At 46.7% G+C, this 20890-nt stretch overlaps 1 pseudogene; it reads right to left on the reverse strand.

Moving 5' to 3' along the window:
• LOC135258588 (uncharacterized) overlaps nt 1-20890 on the reverse strand; it is a 179126-nt pseudogene that overhangs the window by 39378 nt on the left and 118858 nt on the right.

The following is a 20890-nucleotide window of genomic DNA, read 5'->3' on the forward strand; positions in this document are numbered from 1 at the left end:
TTTGAACAGAAAAAATATCCGCAAAAGTTTAGAAAAAAATGTACATGCATATAATGTGTATGATATGAATGTCGTGATAAACGGACTCACCTGAACTGATGTGCCTTACAGAGAAACTTCGATCTTCGTCCGCCTGGAAATTAGGCCTAGCAGTTATTAGGGTTATTAGCATTCTCAGTTCAGCCAAACTGCTTTTCAGTTCATTGTTTGTGTCTGAAGATGTTCGATTCTTTCAAGATTTCTATAACAGTTGTCAATGAAATGATGTTCTCTCTCCACAAATTACCTGATTGAGAGCTCGTTCAATTTCGTGGCATTTTCTCGTGATTTTCTCGATTACCGCCAATGCCATGACTGCTTTCTTGTCGTGCACTGAGGGAAACGACTTAATTCTGGATATCTGAAATGACGATGACAGGGAAAGTGACGTCATTTTTACTAGTAAGAATGCAATTCCGGATATCCAAAAAGATAATAATACATGCCAAAATGGCTCACTTCATTTATGACTAGTAACAGTTGGATAGTAGATATCTGAAATGGGAGTTTTTCCTAGTAAGAATTCTATTGCAGATATCCAGAATGTTCATTCTGGATAGGAAGAATGACGTTGTGGATATCTGAAATTGAAAGTCCAATACACATGAATGGCAAAAGTGACGTCATTTGTCCTAGGAAGAATGACGTTGTGGATATCTGAAATTACAATTGTGGATAGGAAGAATGTCACTGTGGATATCTGAAATGTTCATTTTGACTAGGAAGAATTGAATTACGGATATCTGCAATACATAGCCAGTCTAGCTATTAAATGTTAAAACGGCCACTTATACTTTTTAAGGATTTAAAGATATCTTAAATTGAATTTTGACTAGGAGAAATAAAGTTTTAGATATCTTGAAATACAATTTCTACTAGTGAGAATGTCATTGCAGATATCTCTAATTACCATTCTGACTAGTGAGAATACAATTTTTACTAGGAGAAATGCTATTATGAATATCTAAAATGTAATTACAGATAGGAGTGTGGTTCGATTAAATGTTAAAATGGCTTGCCATACGCGCTGCTACCCGTCGCTTCAGCGCACTGCTACCAGAATGCATTGCGGGGCAGATTGACGCTTGTCCCATAGGAAATTAATGGGAGGCATCAAATCGTGCTGCTTTCAATGCTGCAGTGGTCATGCACCGTGACGCTAGCTCAAGCTTGGTTGCTAGGCGCAGTTGCTAGCTGGGTGTTCTCCGATATGTTCTCACTGGGCGCTGCAAAGTTAGTGATTATTGGTTCCATGTTGATTTATTTCCATACGAATTGTTGGGGGGGGGGGCGGGGTAGGCTATTACCGTACTGCTTACTTTGCAGCCCGGACATTTCCCTTAAACACATTAAGAGCAGTCATACGTCACTTCCATGTCGTCCGAACAACCACACTCCCTTTTGGGTGAAAACAAGGGCTGCGTCCGAATAGTCGAAAAAATCACGTCCTGTCTTTTCCTAACCACTTTTCCTTGACTTCGATGGAAAACGTCATGAGGTCAAGGAAAGATGTGAAGGAGGATTCACAAGGACTAAGGAAAAGACAATCGCTGTGCTAAGAGAATCCGACTGCACTTACACTAGGCTACGTAATTATGCGACGGCGGATATTATTGACGTGGGTCTGACAACAGTGTTGTGCAAGTTCTGTAATGTTGGATGTCGCAAAATAAACAAGGATGCAGGCTGGATAGGAATGGCTGTTTACTCATGGCACTGCCGCATGCATGGGATCCATCTTGAAAACTCTTCTTTTTTAACAGGAAATAGTAAATTAACTACAACTCACTCACAGTTCACTGCAATCACTGTAATACAGCACCATCTAGTGGCACAAAGATAAACAGTATAAACTGGCATGCCTGGCTTTCTAGCCATTGAATGACTCAACGTTACAATTACTACTTTTCAGTACATGACATAGTCCTTATGCCAACTAGGCTTGTTTCTTGCACGCGACTGGATGTAAGGAGTGTGCGCGCAGTGGGATGTCGTAGTAGGATTGTTGACAGGCTCATACTCAGCTGCAGAGGGGAAGTGAGCCAGGTGGGATGCATTCCATTTTTCCCCATAGCTGAGCAAGAAGGTGCTTGTGCCTACCTTCTTTTCCACAGTCACTGGCCCACTGAATCTAGGATGTGCTTTGGGGACCTGGTGAGGTATTCTTATCCTAACCTTCTCTCCCTCCTGAAAGAGAGGCATGTGAGTACCACGTTTGGAGTCAGTGTAGCACTTCATCTTGGCTTGCTTCTTCTGGACCATTCTGCACACAGAATCACCCTGTGCAGTCACAGCAGGCTGCAGGGGCAGTATGTCCATTTTAGTGCGTATCCTCCAGTCGTAAAGCAGTTCATGTGGTGAGGCGGCAGTGGTGGCGTGGGGAGTGGCTCTGTAAACTTGCAGCCAATCAATCACAGCCTCGTGCCATGGTCGAGACTGCTGGATTGCTGTCTGGATGCAGCTTCTCAGAACACGGTGGAAACGTTCAACGGCCCCGTTGGCCGCCGGATAGTAGACTGATACCCGATTGTGGCAGATGTCGATTTCCTCAAGGAACTTGACGAAGGCGAGCTCCATTGTCTGTAACTATGCTCTCTGGGTTACCGTGTTGGCTAAAAGCAGAGGTAAGAAACTTTATTACGTCATCTGTTGCAGCAGTGTGAGAAAAGGCCACTTCAGGCCACTTGGAGTAGTAGCCCGTCAGCATAATAGCATAACGGCAGGCGGGCAACAGCTGTCTCGAAAGGCCCCACTATGTCAAGACCTAGCTTTTTCCTTGGGCCATCCGGCAGTGGTACTGGTTGTAGGGGTGCAAAACGAGGCTTGGCAGTTTTATCCTTAGACTGGCAAGGAACGCATGTAGCTATGCAGGCTTGGACCTGAGAGTCCATCCTCAGCCACCAGTAAAGGTCTCGCAGGCACTGCTTAGTGCGTATGACCCCCTGGTGACTCTCAAGTGATCAGTGTATGGCGTAAGGTAACTGGTACAATGAGGCGATTGCCTCTGAAGACATAATTGTCCTTAACTGAGAGTTCATCTCTGATCTTGTGGTAGGCTGTCAGATTTTGGCTCACTGCTTTTATTGAACGAGGCCATCCCCTGTCGATCTGTGCATGCAGTGCTGTCATTTCAGGGCAGCCAGAACAGGCTGCTTCAAACTCAGTCACTGACAAGGAGCGGAGTGTAGAGGAGACCTGGGCGACTATCTTGGGCTCCACATCTATTGCAGGGTCAGCAGAGGCAGGTAGGGGAAGACGTGAAAGGCAGTCAGCTGTGTAGTTTTGGGAACCAGGTCGGTAGATGACATTATAGTCAAAGCAGAGAAGGCGTGCTGACCATCGGGCAATGCGCATCCCAGCACGTCCCATGCCCTTTGTTGTAAGCAGCATGGTGGGTGCTTGGTGGTCAGTATGAAGTGTGAAACGACGGCCCCATAAGTATGTTCGCCATTTTTCTGTAGCCCACATGCATGCAAGTGCCTCTTTCTCGACAGTAGAGTACTTGCGTTCTGCCATTGACAGTGTGCGAGGCGTGAAAGCCACCGGTTTTTCTGTGCCATCCGGTTGCACTTGAGCGAACACAGACCCCAAACCGTAGTCACTCACATCGGTGGAGATCACTGTGTGAAGGGTGGGGTCAAACAAAGTGAGTGCAGGGCTATCTACCAGGAGCTGTTTGACTTCATCAAAACTGTTTTGTGCAGCATCAGTCCGTGTAAAGGTGTCTGTAGCACTGACACACTTGCGCATTGGAGCCACAACTGTCGCCAAGTTTGGCAGGAACTTGGAGTACCACGACACCAGTCCCAAGAAGGAACGCAAGGAAGCAGCATCAGATAGAGCAGGAGCCTTCAGGACTGCGTCGGTGTGCTCTCTGTCTGGTAGAATACCGTCTGCAGTGATGACATGTCCAAGGAAGCGGAGGGAGGGCTTATTAAAGTGGCATTTGTCATCGTTGAGCATCAAGCCTCTTTTAGCTTTTGCAGCACGGTCTTGAGGTTTTGGTTATGTGAAGCAGTGGTAGGACCATAGACAATCAGGTCATCTAAGTAGTTTTGAACACCTGGCAGGCCCTGGAGGATGGGGGCATAATTTTCTGGAAGGCAGAGGGTGCAGATGCCAGACCATATGGGACTCTGCAGAATCTGAAAAGGCCCTCATGTGTAATAAATGCCGTGAGATCTCTGCTATCCTCATGCAACAGCACTTGGTAGTACGCACTTGCCAATTCGATCGTAAAGAACACTTTTGCTCCCTGCAGGTTGGAGAACAACTCCTCCATGTGTGGCAGTGGGTAGCGGTCTGTAATCACTGCCTTATTTGGTTCACGGAGGTCCACACTAGGGATGTATCCGAATCCGAATATGGTATTCGGGAAAGCACAAAACGCGATGGAAACAGATATTTCTTCTACCCGAAGTTGCTAGTTATTTGGATTCGAAAAAGAAAAAAAGCCAGCTCCATGTTGTGTTCTTATAGCCTCTATCTGACCTAACGTTACACGGGCAGAGAGAGTGAGAGAGAGGCACCAGTTACACACACCAACAACTTTGAGCCACTGCGCTGCAAAACTTTTAATAAATAAGTTCTGTGCGTCAGCCATTATTTTTCTTCAAATCGATTCATATCATTGTGGATGGCCACTAGATAAAAATGCACATTGTGTTTGCAACATAGGACTTTGATTTCACCAACTAGTCATTTCATTTACTACACATTATTGAAAAGTGATCGCTATATTCTGTAGTCGCCCCCACCGAGTCAGCGCACAGCAGGCAGCGGGCTGAGAGCTGACCGTTCCCGGCTATCACTCAGGGAAACTCGCATCGAGGAGGAGGTGCGAGACAAACCTGGTGTGGCAGCTGGATTTCTTTCAAACCCCCGCAACCTATACATGTTATGTTCTGTGCAAGGACCCAAACGCAGACCAGGGAAATCCAAAAAACCTTGTCTTTATTCAGTCCAAAGTTCAAAGCCAGGTAATCAGAGATAGAACGGTACAAAATCAAGTTTCCAAAAGAATAGTGGTAAACGAGCAAAAAATCAAAAACCAGGAGATCAGATAGGCGAAGGTACAAAGGAACAGGCAAAAGAGAAGTCAAAACAAAGCGAAGGTCAAACCAGAAAGCAATCAAACAAAAGGGGCAGGCAAACTCGAAGTCGTACGGAAAAGGCGTCTCAGGAATCTCGATAAACAAAGGCTTACAAAACATCGGCACAGTGAATACGATCAACATTCTGACAGGGAGCTGGTGGAAAAGACTGACATTTATACACTGGGGAAGGTAACAATCAAGGAGGGGTTACGTGAGTGAGGGCGGAGTAAAAAACAACATCCAGGTGAAGAACATTAGGATAACTAATTAAATGACAGGGGACTGACAAAACGCGGACTTGAATCACATAGACAACAATGATAACAGACGACCTGGGTTTAGCAGGTAAAACACATGCAGAGAGAGAGAGGTGCAGTTAGAGAAAGAGACAGGTGCAGGCAATTGCAGGACTCAGCGTTAGGGCAGACTAGAAAGAAAAGGGGCGGAGCTACAGCACAGCATGGAAAAGGGGAGAATGGTTAATGTATTAGTATAGTGATCTAAACTATCAAAAACCCAAAACTAGTGTTTGTTAATCCATTAGTAATATTAACATGTTAGTATATTAATGAGGTTAGTACTTTACAATCTATAAGTTAGTAAGGATTAGTAGAAATTAGTAAAACTAGATATAAGCAGGAAGTAAGTAAAACGAGACTGGAAAGAAGGGGGGAAACCACGAAAAACCGGAACCACCCGAATAGTGAAATCATGCAAATACAGGGGAGTGAAGCAGCTCAGGGAACACAGACACAGAGACGGCACTGGGGAGACAAGTGACCGGGAGAATGAAAATACTGGGACGGAGGATGTGAAAAATAATAAACTTACAAAAACATAAAATAAACACTAACAGCAAACAGATACTAATACAGACTACAACAGTACCCCCCCCCCCCCCCCCAGGAAACGCTGGTAGCACACTGGAGACAGGACTCGGGACTGGAGCACACTGGAGACAGGACTCAGGACTAGAGCACACTGGAGACAGGACTCGGAACGAGGAACAGGACTCAGGACTGGACGGGGGAACAGGACTCAGAACTAGACAAGGACGGGGGAACAGGACTCAGGACTGGACAAGGACATAGCGGAAACCTGGAAGGGACTATGACACGACAGAAACCTGGACTGGACCAGGACATGGCAGAAACCTGGATGGGACCAAGACATGGCAGAAACCTGGATGGGACCAAGACATGGCAGAAACACCGGACTGGACAGGGACGTGACAGAAACACCGGACTGGACAGGGACTGACAGAAACACCGGACTGGACAGGGACTGACAGAAACGGACTGGACAGGGACTGACAGAAACGGACTGGACAGGGACGAGGCAGACACCGGACTGGACAGAGACAGAACACCGGACTGACACTGACACAGGAATAACACTGGGAGACCTACAAAGACAGACAAAGGGACAAGCAGGCGGGGAGGCACACGGCAAGGCTGACAGACACACTAAGGGACAGGCAGACAGGGAAGGAGAGGGGCGAATTCAAAAACAGGCATGAGGACCGACAGACAGGCAGACAGGACAAAAAACAAGCCAACTGACTTACAGACAGACAGGCAGACAAACAGATAAGGGGGCAGGTGAACAGGCAGACACACGGTTGGGAACAAGGATGGGGCAAGGTCTCTGGGCACTGGGTAGGGGCAGCGACGGCTTGGACACACTAGGGGGCGCGAGAACACTAGGGGGAGCACGGCCACTAGGGGGCGTGGGAACACTGGGCGAGGCAGGAACACTAGGGGGAGCGAGAACACTAGGCGATGAACGGACACTGGGCGGAGCGAGAACACTAGGGGGAGCACGGACACTAGGGGGCGAGGCGTGGACACTGGGCGAGGCAGGTGGCTTTGCCTTCAGGACAGTGGCCAGGGCAGGCCACAGCGGCCCCTGCGGGACAACAGATGGAGCAGGCGGACTCTCCGGGCCTCTGGACGGCTCAGGGGGCCTCTCCTGGGCGCTGGACGGCTCTGGAGGCCTCTCCAGGGCTCGGGGCAGAGCAAACGGAGGCCCCTGCGGGATGGCAGACAGCTCTTGTGGGACGGTGGGCCGGGCAGGCAGCTCCTGCGGGACGGCGGGCGGAGCAGGCGGAGGTGGCCCCTGCGGGACGACGGGCGGAGCAGGCGACGGTGGCCCCTGCGAGACGACGGGCGGAGCAGGCGGAGGTGGCCCCTGCTGGATGACGGGCGGAGCAGGCGGCCTATCCTGGATTTGGGGCGGAGCAGGCGGCCTCTCCTGGACTTGGGGCGGAGCAGGCAGACCCCCCTGCAGTCTGCGCTGGGCAGGGGACAGGAACACGGACCCCAGCCATAGGGAACCCGGCTGGGCAGCTGGATGGGACCGGCGGGACCCCCGCGGGCCGGGCCCTGGAAAAATTACCAGCCGAGACCCCTCAAAAGACGCAGGCCAGGGATCCACTGGCTGAGCAGCTGGAGGTCTGGCCGACCGGGAGGCAGCCCGACTACGACGCCTCCGTGACCGCCCGCCCCGGGCAACCATTTTCGGCCGAGACAGAGAGAACAATCGACCTCTGGTGGGAGCGGTGCCGGGCCTCAGGTCGATGGCGCAGTCGTAAGGGCGGTGAGGAGGCAGAGAGGTGGCTCGGGACTTGCTGAAGACCTCTTCTAGGTCCAGGTACTCGGGAGGAACCGCCGACAGGTCCGCCGGCTTCTCGGGAGGAGGTGACTCAGGAACAGAAGAATGGGCCTCTCGCAGACAAGATGCTAAACAGAATGGGCTCCAGCCCAAAATCTTGTGTGAGTTCCACTCCAAGGTGGGGTTGTGCTTCTCAAGCCAGGGATGCCCGAGAATGATGGGTGAGTGGGGAGATTCAATGATGTGGAGCCGAAGCTCTTCTTGATGGTTGCCGGAGAGCCGAACCTTGAGAGGAACGCTGGTGTGAGTGATATTCACCAACCTCTGGCCATTGAGCGAGTTGGCCACTAGAGGGCATGATATCTTCTCCAAGGGGATCCCCCATCTCTCGGCAACCCCAGCATCCAGGAAGCTCTCCTCGGCCCCAGAGTCGATGAGGGCGGTGGTCCCTTTGGTCCGTCCCTCCCACTCAATGGTGACGGGCAGGCATGTCCGGTGTTTTGAGGAGGATTCGATTGGAATCATGCCCACTAGTGCTCCTCGACACACTAGCGGGCGTTGTCTTTTAGCGGGCAGGCTGCGACATAGTGGCCTGGTTTCCCACAGTAGAGGCAGGACCTGGTGTGCATCCTTCTATCCCTCTCTTCCTTGGTCAGGTGAGCACGGTTGACTTGCATCGGTTCCGGGTCCGACATCATGACTGGAGGAGGTTTGGGATTGGTAGAAGGTGCGGCAGTGGTCCAGGACCTCTGTGACTGCTTGGTTGTAGACCCCTTGGCTGTGAGAGTGCGCTCTCGGATGCGTGAATCCACGCGGATAGCCAGGGCGATGAGATCGTCGAGGTCCCCGGGCAGGTCCCAGGTCAGCAGCTCGTCTTTCACGCTCTCAGACAGGCCATTGAGGAAGGTGTCGTGCTGAGCTTTCTTCTCCCAGCCACTGGAGGTAGCCACGGTACGAAAGTCGATGGCGAAGTCCGACACCGTCATTCCCTCTTGGCGCCTGCGCAGGAGTTCTCGCGCCGCTTCATGGCCGTGCTTGGAGCGGTGGAAGACCCGTCTCATCTCTTCTGCGAGCAGCGTGGAGGTCTGCACGCAGGGAAGCCCCTCCTCCCAGGCAGCCGTTCCTCACTTCTTAGCTCGCCCGGTGAGCTGCGTGATTATGTAGGCAACTCGGGCCTGCTCAGTGGGGAAGGTAGCTGGCTGTAGCTGGAAGATCAGCCGGCACTGGATAAGGAATAGGCGGCAGCCACCAGGTTCTCCGTCGTACTTCTCCGGAGGAGGAAGGTGGGGTTCACGAGCAGGTGCAGGTGGAATGCCAGGCGTAGCGGGAGCCGCAGGTTGCTGGGGAGCGAAGCCAGGTGGGGAAGCCCGGAATGCAGATGTCAGCTCCGCCACGCAGGAGGTTAGGTGGTGGTGGTGGTGGTGTTCAGACAGTTCATGAAAATAAATAAAAAAAGAGAGAGATGAAAAGTATAGTATGAGGATGCGGAAATATATTTCATAATTAATTATATGCCAATATTAAATCAATTTGATGCTTTGAAGGCACAACAATTTCATTGCCAATGAATATTAGGTTAAAAAATACAACATTTGCCTGATTTAACGTGACTCCCGGTATAAACCATGCCCACTTCCTGTCTTCTATCCGAATACAGATACAGATAATTTTGTTGGTTGAACAGATACAGATACAGATATAGATAATGACGTCTCTGCACACCCCTAGTCCACACACATACGGATTCCACCGGTTTTCCTTTGTGTAACTACTATAGGGGACACCCAGGTAGAGGCATCATCCTTCTCTATGACACCCGCTTCCAGTAGGCGCTTCAGCTCAGTAGAGGCAGCATCCCTGACTGCAAAGAGCAGACAACATAGTTTTTCATGCACCGGTTTAACAGTAGGGTCAATTTAAACTCGATGCACAAAGTCCTGTGCGCAGCCGATCACAGGGGCAGTAGGAGCAGTGAGAGCAGTGGAAGCAGTGATACTCATGGTCATCACAGGAGCGGAGGAGCAGAAGAGGGGAGGACGGTATCTCCACTAATACAGAGATGTAGAGCAGTCATCCGGTTCCATCCCGAGCTGTGGGGTTCCTTCATCCACTACAAAGAATGTGGCAGAGGCAGTGATGTCACCTCTACTCACTTGAGCCTTTAGGCACCCCAGAACAGGTATGCAGGTCTGGGTGTATGATACAAGTCGAACAGTAGGTGCAGACAGCGGTGTGGAACTGAAGTACCAGCTGAGCCATCAGCTGATTCAGCCGGAGTGCTTGACTCTCGTGTCCTGCCAGAACTACGCGATGCTCCATTTGTTGATCACTTGCGGCCCCTACCGGCCGGTTAGGAGGAGTGCGGAGTTAGCACTCAATGTATTTCAAAGGACAATGATGGAAACTCATTCAAATAAAATACTTCGGCCCAGTAGTAGGCTATGCGAGATTAGCTGCGGGCAGATACACAAACACACACGCACACACGCGACCAAACGCATAATCCCCTCCAGACTCTCGCCTGGCGGAGATAATTACATCATATGAATGTCCTTTGTTAAAATACTCCCTTATGATTTCAATCTCCTCTTCCATCCTTTCAAACTCAGTTTAAAATTTGTGCAAGGACACTGCTGAGAGTAGTACACAATAGAAACAGGAAATTACGTTTTACTGACTTGGGTTCTGTCCAATGACAATCAAGAAGTGTTGTCCCACCTTTTTCGTAATCTGAAATGTCGTTGTGTTTTGTGAAATGTCATTGTGTTTTCTGAAATTTTGTTGTGTTTTGTGAAATGTCGTTGTGTTTTGTGAAATGTTGTTGTGTTTTGTGAAATATCGTTGTGTTTTCTGAAATGTTGTTGTGTTTTCTGAAATGTCATTGTGTTTTCTGAAATGTCGTTGTGTTTTCTGAAATGTCGTTGTGTTTTGTGAAATGACGTTGTGTTTTGAGAAATGTTGTGTTTTCTGAAATGTAGTTGTGTTTTCTGAAATGTTTTGTTTTGTGAAATGTCGTTGTGTTTTCTGAAATGTTGTTGTGTTTTCTGAAATGTTATTGTGTTTTGACCCTCAGGGCCACCGTAATGTTTACTCATGGCACTGCCGCATGCATGGCATCCATCTTGAAAACTCTTCTTTTTTAACAGGAACACGTAATAGTATATTACAGTTTTTCTCAGTCGCTTTGGTACATTTCTCAAATCATCCTTAACATTTGCAAAACAGTAAGTGCATTTCTCGAAACAATTCGTACAAACAGCACCACACAATGGATTACCTGCAAAAGTCCGTAACTTGCTCAGAATTCTTAGCTTATTTCTCAAAAGTAAATATTTATGTCAATGAACATGTCAGCGCCATCAGAATGACAAGTCCTTGTGTCATTGTTTACAAACAAGATAGTCAAAATGCTTAGCCATGTTGTCAATATAACAGTGTACTCAAAGTATTTTCTGATGTAAACTATGGCTAAGGTTTTGATGACAATTATTGAAAATACACAAGGCTGCACTTTTTCTGTATGGCATATATGTCATGGTTCTGTGTTTTCCTGTCTGTGTTTCCCTTGTTGGGCCGCCAGATGGCGGCACTTCTGTTTTGTGTCCTGCTTCCCCCTGTTAATTGTATGATTGTTTCCAATTGTCTCGTTATTCTATCATTGTTCCCACCTGTGTCTTGTTATCCCCTCCTTTTCTGGGTTGATTGTATTTTTAGTTCACCTGTGTCTTGTTACCCCCTGTCTATTTAAGTTCTTTGTTCCCTTGACTCGGGTGCTGGTTCCTTGTGTTTGTTCCTGACTTCTGTTTGTTTCAGACCGTATGTACCTACCTTTTGTTTGACCTGCCCTTGTGCTCTGCCTGCCCGTGTTCTGCTCTGCCCGTGTTCTGCCCTGCCGGTGTTTGTGAGTTCCTCTTGTTTTCTGTTTTATTTAGATATTTTTTGAGTTTGTGTTTTTGCCCATCGTGGCCTTGTCTGTTCCCTGTTTGTTTGCCTTTTTTGTTAGTAAAATCTTTGTTAATTTTCCCTTTTTGAGTTTGTGTTTTTTTCCTATCTGCGTTTGGGTCCCCCCTACCCGTACCGTGACAATATATCAATTTCAACTGTACAAAGTTACGCATTACCGTATGTGGGAGATTGATTGCAAGAGATTGGACAGGATTCACATTTACGCTTTTACTGTTTGTACTGTAATTTGTTGACAGACCATGTCATTGCAATACAGAAAAGAAAGAGACAAGACTGTTTTACAGCACTGCATAGCACAAAGGAAAAAATACAAAATTAGAAACATAAACATAGGAAACACCCCTTGGGCAGAACTGTAAATGCAGCGCTGTATGGGGAATTATAGTGCAGTCTTTCTACACCTCCTGACGTTCCTGTCTGTCGGGACACAGATTCTCATCCACATCACAACAGATATCTTCCCTGGCAATGCAGTGTGGAAATCTTTTGGAATGTCTTATCCAGCCTCTGCAGGCGTTTACTGTGATGTCCTCACATGCTGCATCCATGGCAGCCAGCAGGGTCATCTGAATATGTGGCTGGCGATCGTAAACCTTCCACCTCCATGCTGAATAGAATTCCTCAATTGGGTTAAGGAATGGAGAGTAGGGTGGGAGGAATTCCATCAGCATCCTGTAGTGGGCGATGGAAACTCACATTATCCCAAACTACCACATACTTTGGTAAATCATCTCTAATCAGAGCGCTTTCATCATCAGGGATGAGATCCCTGTAGAGGGTGTCTAAGAAGGTGAGGAGATGCTGTGTGTTGTGTGGCCCTATAATGGGAATACGAGTTGGCACACCATGCTCTGAAATAGCAGCACACATAGTGATGTTCCCTCCCCGTTGGCCTGGCACATCAACAGTAGCTCTGTGGCCGATGACATTTTGACCACGCCTTCTGCATTTGGCCAGGTTGAAGCCAGCTTCATCCAGGTATATGAAGTTGTGAGATGGTTCACTTACTTCCAGTTCCATTATACGCTATATCCCAGAAGATACAAAATGGGTTTTATGAATTACATGTATTTTCATTTTAGACAAGATACAGTTACATCAAATGTATACATATTGCATGTTCTTTTCTACAGCCATAGCAAATGTGTACAGGTCACACTTACTGTACTGTATATCACTATACAATGTTGTACTGTTTACTGTAGTTACTGTATGCACATAGATGTTTTACCTGTACATACTGGTACCGTAGCTCCTTCACTCTGTCACCATTCATTTCAAATGGTACACAGTACAGCTGTTTAATGCTCATCTGTTGTTTTTTCAGCACCATGTTGATATTTGAGATGCTAACAGATTGGATGTTTTCAAAGACATTGTTGTCTTCTATAATGGCACTCTGTATCTCCTTTAGTCTAATAGCATTATTTGCTATGACCATGGTGCAAATAGCGTCCTCCTGTTGAGGTGTGAAAAGGGGCCCCCTGTGAGGTAGTCTTGCAGTCCTATGTGGGAAAAATACGGTAATGCAAGACAAGATTGAGTAAGATTTCAAAACATATGTGTTTGTGTGTTACAGTATATGTACAGTATGTATCTGTATAAAGTATATGTACTGTATACTGTAAAATGCAAGTGGAATACTGTAATATGAATCATTACAGTAAGTAAACAGTATTACATTACAGTGCACATTGAAACGTTTGAATGATTGAGGATCAGGTTGTTCTCCCAACATTTGGCTGCACCCTTCGACCAGCCTCGGCCATTGTAAGGCCATGATTGAGAACATGGTCCACAATTGTGGCCCTTATTTCATCAGGAACGTGCCTATGTCCTTGGCCTCTTCTGCCTCTTCCTCTGTTTTGCCTCCCTACCTTCCACCACGCAGCCTTACTCCTCTTCTTCTTCCCAGCTGCTCACCCTGTTCATTTCCTTATTGATCTTCCATTGTCAGAAATTGTAACACTGTGTTGTGCTCTGTCTATATATGCTTGCCAATTGAAGGTTCATGAGAAGCACCCCTGAGCTATTTTAGAGAACTGGCTGATCATTGGTTGATCTAACGCTTCGCACATTCCCCTTCATTAGTGAAAGTCAAGATTCACCTGAGAGCAATTCATCAATTCAGGACACATTTACAAAAAAAGTCTAATAGAAATATATAGGGGACTGGGGCAAGATGAAACAGGACTGGGGACTGGGACGAGATGACAGGACTGGGGACTGAGACGAGACGAGACAGGGCACAGGGACGGAAGCCGGAAGGGGGTCCGGGAACAGGGACGGAACGGACGGGGCCGGGCACAGGAGGGGAACCGGGCAGAACGGAACAGGACTGGACTAGACAGGACAGGGACTCAAACACAGAATGGGACTCAAACAAACATGACACTGGACTGGGCTCAGACACGACACTGGACTGAACTCACAGACAACACTGAAACGGACGGAGACACAGACAGGGAAACGGGCCAAGACAGACACCAAACTCGACAAGACACAGCACGAAACGGACTCAAACATGACACTAGCTAGCTGACAGGCACGGATAGACACTGGCACACACTCAAAACACACAACGCTGGACTGGACTCAGACAGGAAAGGGACTGGACTAAACTCTGACACATAAGGAACTGGACTCAGAGACAACACGAAACGTACTCAGACAACACGAAGTGGACTCAGACAGCACGGAACGGACAAGGACACAACACTGGAACGGACTCACCGATGACACGGAACTGATAGACGCAGGCAGGGAATGGGCTAAGACACAGACAGGGAATGGGCTAACACAGGCAGGGAGGACTAACAGAAGAGCAGACAGAGAGACAAGCAGGCGGGGAGACACACAGCAAGACAGACAGACACGCAAAGAGACAGACAGACATGCAACAGGAGGGGCGAACCCAAAGACAGACACAGAAGCTGACAGACAGGCAGACAGGACAACAAGCAGACCTACTGACATGCAGACAGACAGGTAGACAGGCGGGTAAAAACACTGGCCGCCGGTCGACAGTAGGGGACGTGGGCACGCTGGAGGACGCGGGCACACTGGGGGGCCCGGGAACACTAGGCGGCGAGAGAACACTAGGGGGTGAGGCAGGTGGCCCCTGCTGGACAACAGGTGTAGCAGGTGGCCCCTGCTGCAAGCTGGGCGTAGCAGGCCTCTCCTGGGAGCTGGGCGGAGCAGGAGGCCTCTCCTGGGCGCTGGGTGGAGCAGGCTGCGGCAGCCTCTCCTGGGCGCTGGGCGGAGCAGGCTGCGGTGACCCCTGTGGGACGTAATTTGCATTTCACAATTATTGTGTTGCACTCAAGATTTAAATAATGTTGGTCAAAATAAATGTAGACAATGTACGTATTTTAAAAATACATTAGACTAGGCTACATTATAATGTAATGTATAGTATCACATGATCAATACATACTTATTATTAGTGGTGGTAGTAATATTATTATTATTTATTATTATTATTATTATTATTATTATTATTATTGTAATGTAAAGTATCATAAATGTAGGCTATAGTATCACATGATTAATAATACTAATTATTATTAGTGGTATTATTATTATCATTATTAATATTATTATTAGCCTACTACTGTTTGCAGTACAATTCATAATAAAGTTATTTGATCTGTCTGCCAGAATAATGACACAATTGTACATGTATTTCAGGTGTTGAAGATCAATACTTCCTTACAGATGTCATCTTCATGGATGCCTGCAATTACCCCACTTTCTCTCAAGCAGTCTTGGAGTCCATGCATAGGAACAAGCTGGACCTGAATGATGTCTGGGCAGAAGTGACAGACAATGCATCCTACTGCTTGGAGGCCTACAGAGAAGTACTGAAAGGTGTGATGCCTAACAGTGTGCAGGTGGGCTGTCTGTGTCATGTGATCAACTTGGTGGGGGAGACCTGGCAGCACTTCAAATACTTTGGTGAAATAGCATCGTTGGTGATGTGGGTCAGATCGGCATTCGTCAAAAAACCTGCCAGGAAAAGAAGATGGATTGCCTTCTTGAAAATGAAGGAGTGTGTACACACAAAGGTGCCCCCAGAAGCAGGAAACACAAGATAGAACAGCTGGTTTCAAACTGCAATATCATGCAGACCACATTGATCTCTACCACGAGTTCGTTCAAGCTGAAAAGTCATCTGCTATGGCAGTGACCAACATCCTTGACTTGCTCTCTACTGAGGAGAAGAAGGACATGATCAAGGTGAAGTTGACCTTCATTTCTGAAGCATGCTCCAAGCTCATCACAGCACTGACCATCCTCGAAGGCACACACCGCCCCACAGCAGTTTCAGCTTTCAACATCATGGAAAACCTAGAGTCCTACCTGGGTAATGGAACAGCAAAGGTATGCGGGTTCGGCATCAACACTGACAGCATCCTTGACCAGCTTGGCATGAGGGTGAAGAGGGAGATTCTGGACAATCTCCATGAAGCTTTCCATCTAGCCTTCAACAAGTTCTCCAAACACTGGGATGGCCATCCAGTCAAGGCGGTGTACAGGCTACTCAGGGTGTTTGACCCCAGACAAGCCCCTGCCATGGAGAAGCAAATCGAGCACTATGCAAAGCTGCAACCTCTTGCTCATCCTTCAGCTGAGCTTAGTGAGCAGTGGCTGGTGTACCAGCAGTGTGTGAGAAATGAGAAGCCCCCAGCAGATCTTGACCTTCGTGGCTTCTGGGAGGGTGTCCGGGGAAGATTTCCTAAAGTTGCAGAGGTTGCTGTGCCATACCTCTTCTTCCCTGTTAGCTCTGTTGATACAGAGAGAAGCTTCAGCAAGTACAAAACGCTGCTGACCGACAAAAGAGAGTCCCTCACTGACTAAAACACAAAGCGCCTAACCATCATGTATCACAATGGTGATGTCAGCCAGAGATGGGGAGAAGCATGAATTTTTAAAGGACATCCTTTTGAAAGAAATTACATTTTACAATTTTTCTGATTTATTTTTGTGGCAAGTGAGTGCCACCCCTCCTGCCTTCCAACAGACTCACGTGAGACAACGTTTGGTTTTTAGCACTTCCGTGCTCTTTTATTAAGCCCACGGCCTTCGCTCGGCCACAACGTAACACAGATCTTTTGTTTTAGTTCGGTAATTCTGTGCAGTTCCGTCGTCTCTCCGGCGTTTGCTCCCGAATACTCCCGCTCCTGTCCCCGCTTTTAAAAACCCCAGGCTCACTGTTGAAAACAGAGGCAATCAGCGCAATTAAACAATTGATAATTATCGGCGCTGATTACCTCCACCTGACAGTTGTGACGAAGGATCCGAGAGCCGCTCCTCTCACTCTCTCTCTGCAGCCGACACCCAAACCATGCCCACCCCACCACAATTTTAAACAAATTATTATTTTTTATTATTTAACTATTGAACTATTTTGTTATTGCACTGCACTGGACTGCACTGCACTGGCAGTTGAAATGCACTGAACTGCATTGAACCGAATTAAACAAAAAAAAAGAAATCAAAACAAATTTTAAAAACTGCATTGAACTGCATTGACACTGTTTGCAGATGTACTGTTATTAAAGTTTGTTAAAAACATAATTTTGTATTGTTTTTTTGTTAAATCCGAAGGAAAAAATATTAAATCCGAGAAATTCGAAAACAGGAAAATTCAAATCCGAAAACAGGAAAAGATAAAACAGATTTCATAGGGCCCTAGAATACAGTCACGATCTAAAATATTCAGCATAGAACAAAATGATAAAGATATGATCCACACAGGCCTAACCAAGCCACAAAAGACACAGTAGTCCTAAGTAGCACTGTAGTCCCCTTCCCTTTACACAATTTCTAGGGCTGTCTTGGTTGAAAATGAAAAATACACACACGCACACTTACCTGAACTAGTCTATAATGCATTTGCCCTTTGATAAACCAAATTTAATTTTAACAATTAGTACAGCTATCAGTGCTATTAGTAGTCAGAATATGTAGGAATTTAATTATCATATTTTGATATTATAATAACGGATTAGTCTTGTTAATATGGTAGAGTCTTACATCAAGTTGATACTTGATAGTATATATGCCTGCACACACGGCTATGGGAAAACGTATGCTGAAACCGCCTTAATTTTGAATTAAATAATCAGCAGTATGCTTTTTTCATTGTAGATGGCTGCACAAAGACCTAAAAGTGTAGTGTAGAGTCACCCAACCATCACCAGGGAAGGCGGTGTGCAACACATGCCAAGAAAGTGTCAGTATGGGAGCAGCAATTACAAAAACTAAAAATACTTCAAATATTTGGGCTCATCTAAGGATTCATCACCCTGCATTGCATGATGCAGCACAGAAGAAAAGAGAAACTTCGGAGAAAACGACTCAACCTCAGCCTACAATACAGCAAATGTTTCAGAGACAAACAAGGTGGCCAAATACAGATGGCAAATCAAAACATTTGGACAAAGTGATCACAGAGATGATTGTTAGTGACAACCAACCTTTCACAGTGGTGTCTGATGCTGGCTTCGAGCGCCTCATGGCTGTAGCTGAACCAAGATACACACTGAAAAGCGAAAAGTATTACCGCACAGAAATGATGGAAGGTATTCACCACAAGGTTGTAGAGAAGATAAAGGCTCTGGTCCAACCAGAGAATGCCGGCCACTCACTCTCTTTCACAACTGACTGCTGGTCTGGGACAACAGAATCACTTATGAGTCTTACATGCCACTTCATTGACAATGGATGGACAAGAAAGCAGGTGGTTTTGAATACAAAAGCGATGTGTGAGTCCCACACTGGGGAGTATATTAGAGAGACATTCCTGGACATGCTGGATGATTGGAACATAAGCAAAGACCATGTGGGGCTTGTACTTCGTGACAGTGGAGCAAATATGGTGAAAGGAATGAGGCTCGCTGAACTGCCAGACCTCAGCTGCACAGCCCACTAGCTACAACTTGTGGTGAACGATGGCCTGTCAAGCCAAAGAGCAGTCATCGACGTCATTGCAATGCTAAAGAAGTGAGCTACCCACTTCCACCACTCTGTTCTCGCCAAGCAGCATTTGAAGGAGATTCAGGAGGACCTTGGCCTACCCAAACACAACATAATCCAGACCAACCCAACAAGGTGGAACTCAACGCTCCACCTGCTGCAAAGAATGCTTGAGCAAAAGCGTGCTCTTAGCATCTACTCAGGTGAACATTACATTACATTAATTACATTACAGGCATTTAGCAGACGCTCTTATCCAGAGCGACTTAGACAACTTTTACAATAGCATTTACATAGCATCCATTTATACCGCTGGATATATACTGAAGCAATGCAGTTAAGTACCTTGCTCAAGGGTACAACGGCAGCGTACTACCCGGGAATTGAACCTGTGACCTTTAGGTCATAAGACCAGCTCTTTACCCATTATACTACACTGCCGCCCATCGTCTGGTTAGGCGGATACAAATGCCCTACTGCTGACCAGTGGGACATTGTGTCCAATTTAGTTGAAACTCTCATCCCAATAGAAGAAGTGACACTGGAAGTGAGCCATTATGATCCATCTGTGTCATGCATCATTCCCTGTCTGACAGTACTGAAGATGCTACTTCAAGATGATAAAAGTCCCTCTTCACGAGGCATCAGAACGCTCAGGCAGGTCATGCTGGAGAGCCTAACCAGACGTTTCTCAAAAATTGAAGAAACAAAAAATGTTGTGCTGGCATGTCTCTTGGATCCCCGTTGTAAGAGCCATGCATTCTCCTCTGATGGAACATTGACCAAGGCCAAAGAATGGCTGAGAGAGGAGGATCAGACTGCTACACAAGGGACCAGTCAATGTGCTACAAGAGGGACCGGTGAGGAAGAGCAGGAAGCTACAAGAGGGACCGGTGAGGAAGAGCAGGAAGCTACAAGAGTGACCGATGAGGAAGAGCAGACTGCTGCACAAGGAACCAAAGAGAAAGACTGAGACCCGAAAAGGCAACGGACAGAAGCAGAGCCATCTTATCATGGTCGTATTGATGAGATGTTCAGTTCTTTCCTTGATTCCCATGCAGGTGACTCTGACAAAGCCAGCCTTGAGGATGAGCGACATCTCTACATCAAAGAGCCAGCGATCAACAGACGAAAGGGTGACCCTCTGCAATGGTGGAAACAGAATGAAGCACGCTTTAAGTTACTTGCTTCTCAAGCCAGAAGATGTCTCTCCTCTCCACCCTCCTCTGTTCCGAGTGAGCACGTGTTCAGTGAAGTCACAGCAATATATGACAAAAACAGAAACCGTCTGACAGGAGAAAATGCTGAAAAGCTATGCTTTCTACACCACTACTTGGTGTTACTGAATTCGGACTACTGAGGGGTTATTGGGGACAGGGACTTGAAGGGAAAGTAAGGAGCAAAGGGTTTAAATTTTTATTTTATTTTATTTATTTTTACCGGAAGAAAAAAAACACTTAAACATTGTTCTGAATGAAGTCTGTAAAATTGATTTTCATTTTCATTTCATTTTTTTATTTATTTTTCAAATATTTCATGTTTTACGAAATATTCTATTAAACATATCATTTAAAGGCAGCCTTGTGTTGGGGTTTGTGTTGCTGTAAATTTTGGCACAAAAATTTTAACATTTACTGCAACTGAATATCGGCCCCAAATATCGGCTATCGGCCTCCTTGACTTATTAATAATCGGTATCGGTATCGGCTCTGAGAAAACCATATCGGTCCACCCCTAGTACATACATATACTTGTCTGTTACTGGAAATTCACTGTAGACACCTGTTGTTCTATGTCTACGCACATCTAATCTCACTCCCAGGACATGCTCTTCAGGTTCGACTATTTCCCATTTTTCATCCTAATATTTCTGCCTCTTGGTCTCAGTGTTAAACGTTGAAAAGGGATTATCTAAACTGTTGAAGCAATGCTCTATTTTTTGGTTAAGGTCTGAACCCTTAGTTTCACTGGAAAAGACTTTCAGAACAGCCTCTCATGCTTGACTTTGAACATCATTAACAACTTCTCCCATAGAACTTACTATTGTTTGAACAGTACTTTCAGAGAGACCCGACACTTGCAAGTGTGCAACAACTGAACCACACATGGATGACAAATGAGATGCAACAAGAACATTCTGTGAGGTAACAGAACGACCTGGCAAAGTGGCACCAGAAGTTGTACATACTGCCAGA

This window comes from Anguilla rostrata, chromosome 7 (assembly GCF_018555375.3).
Source record: "Anguilla rostrata isolate EN2019 chromosome 7, ASM1855537v3, whole genome shotgun sequence".
In the NCBI taxonomy this organism is placed as follows: domain Eukaryota; kingdom Metazoa; phylum Chordata; class Actinopteri; order Anguilliformes; family Anguillidae; genus Anguilla; species Anguilla rostrata.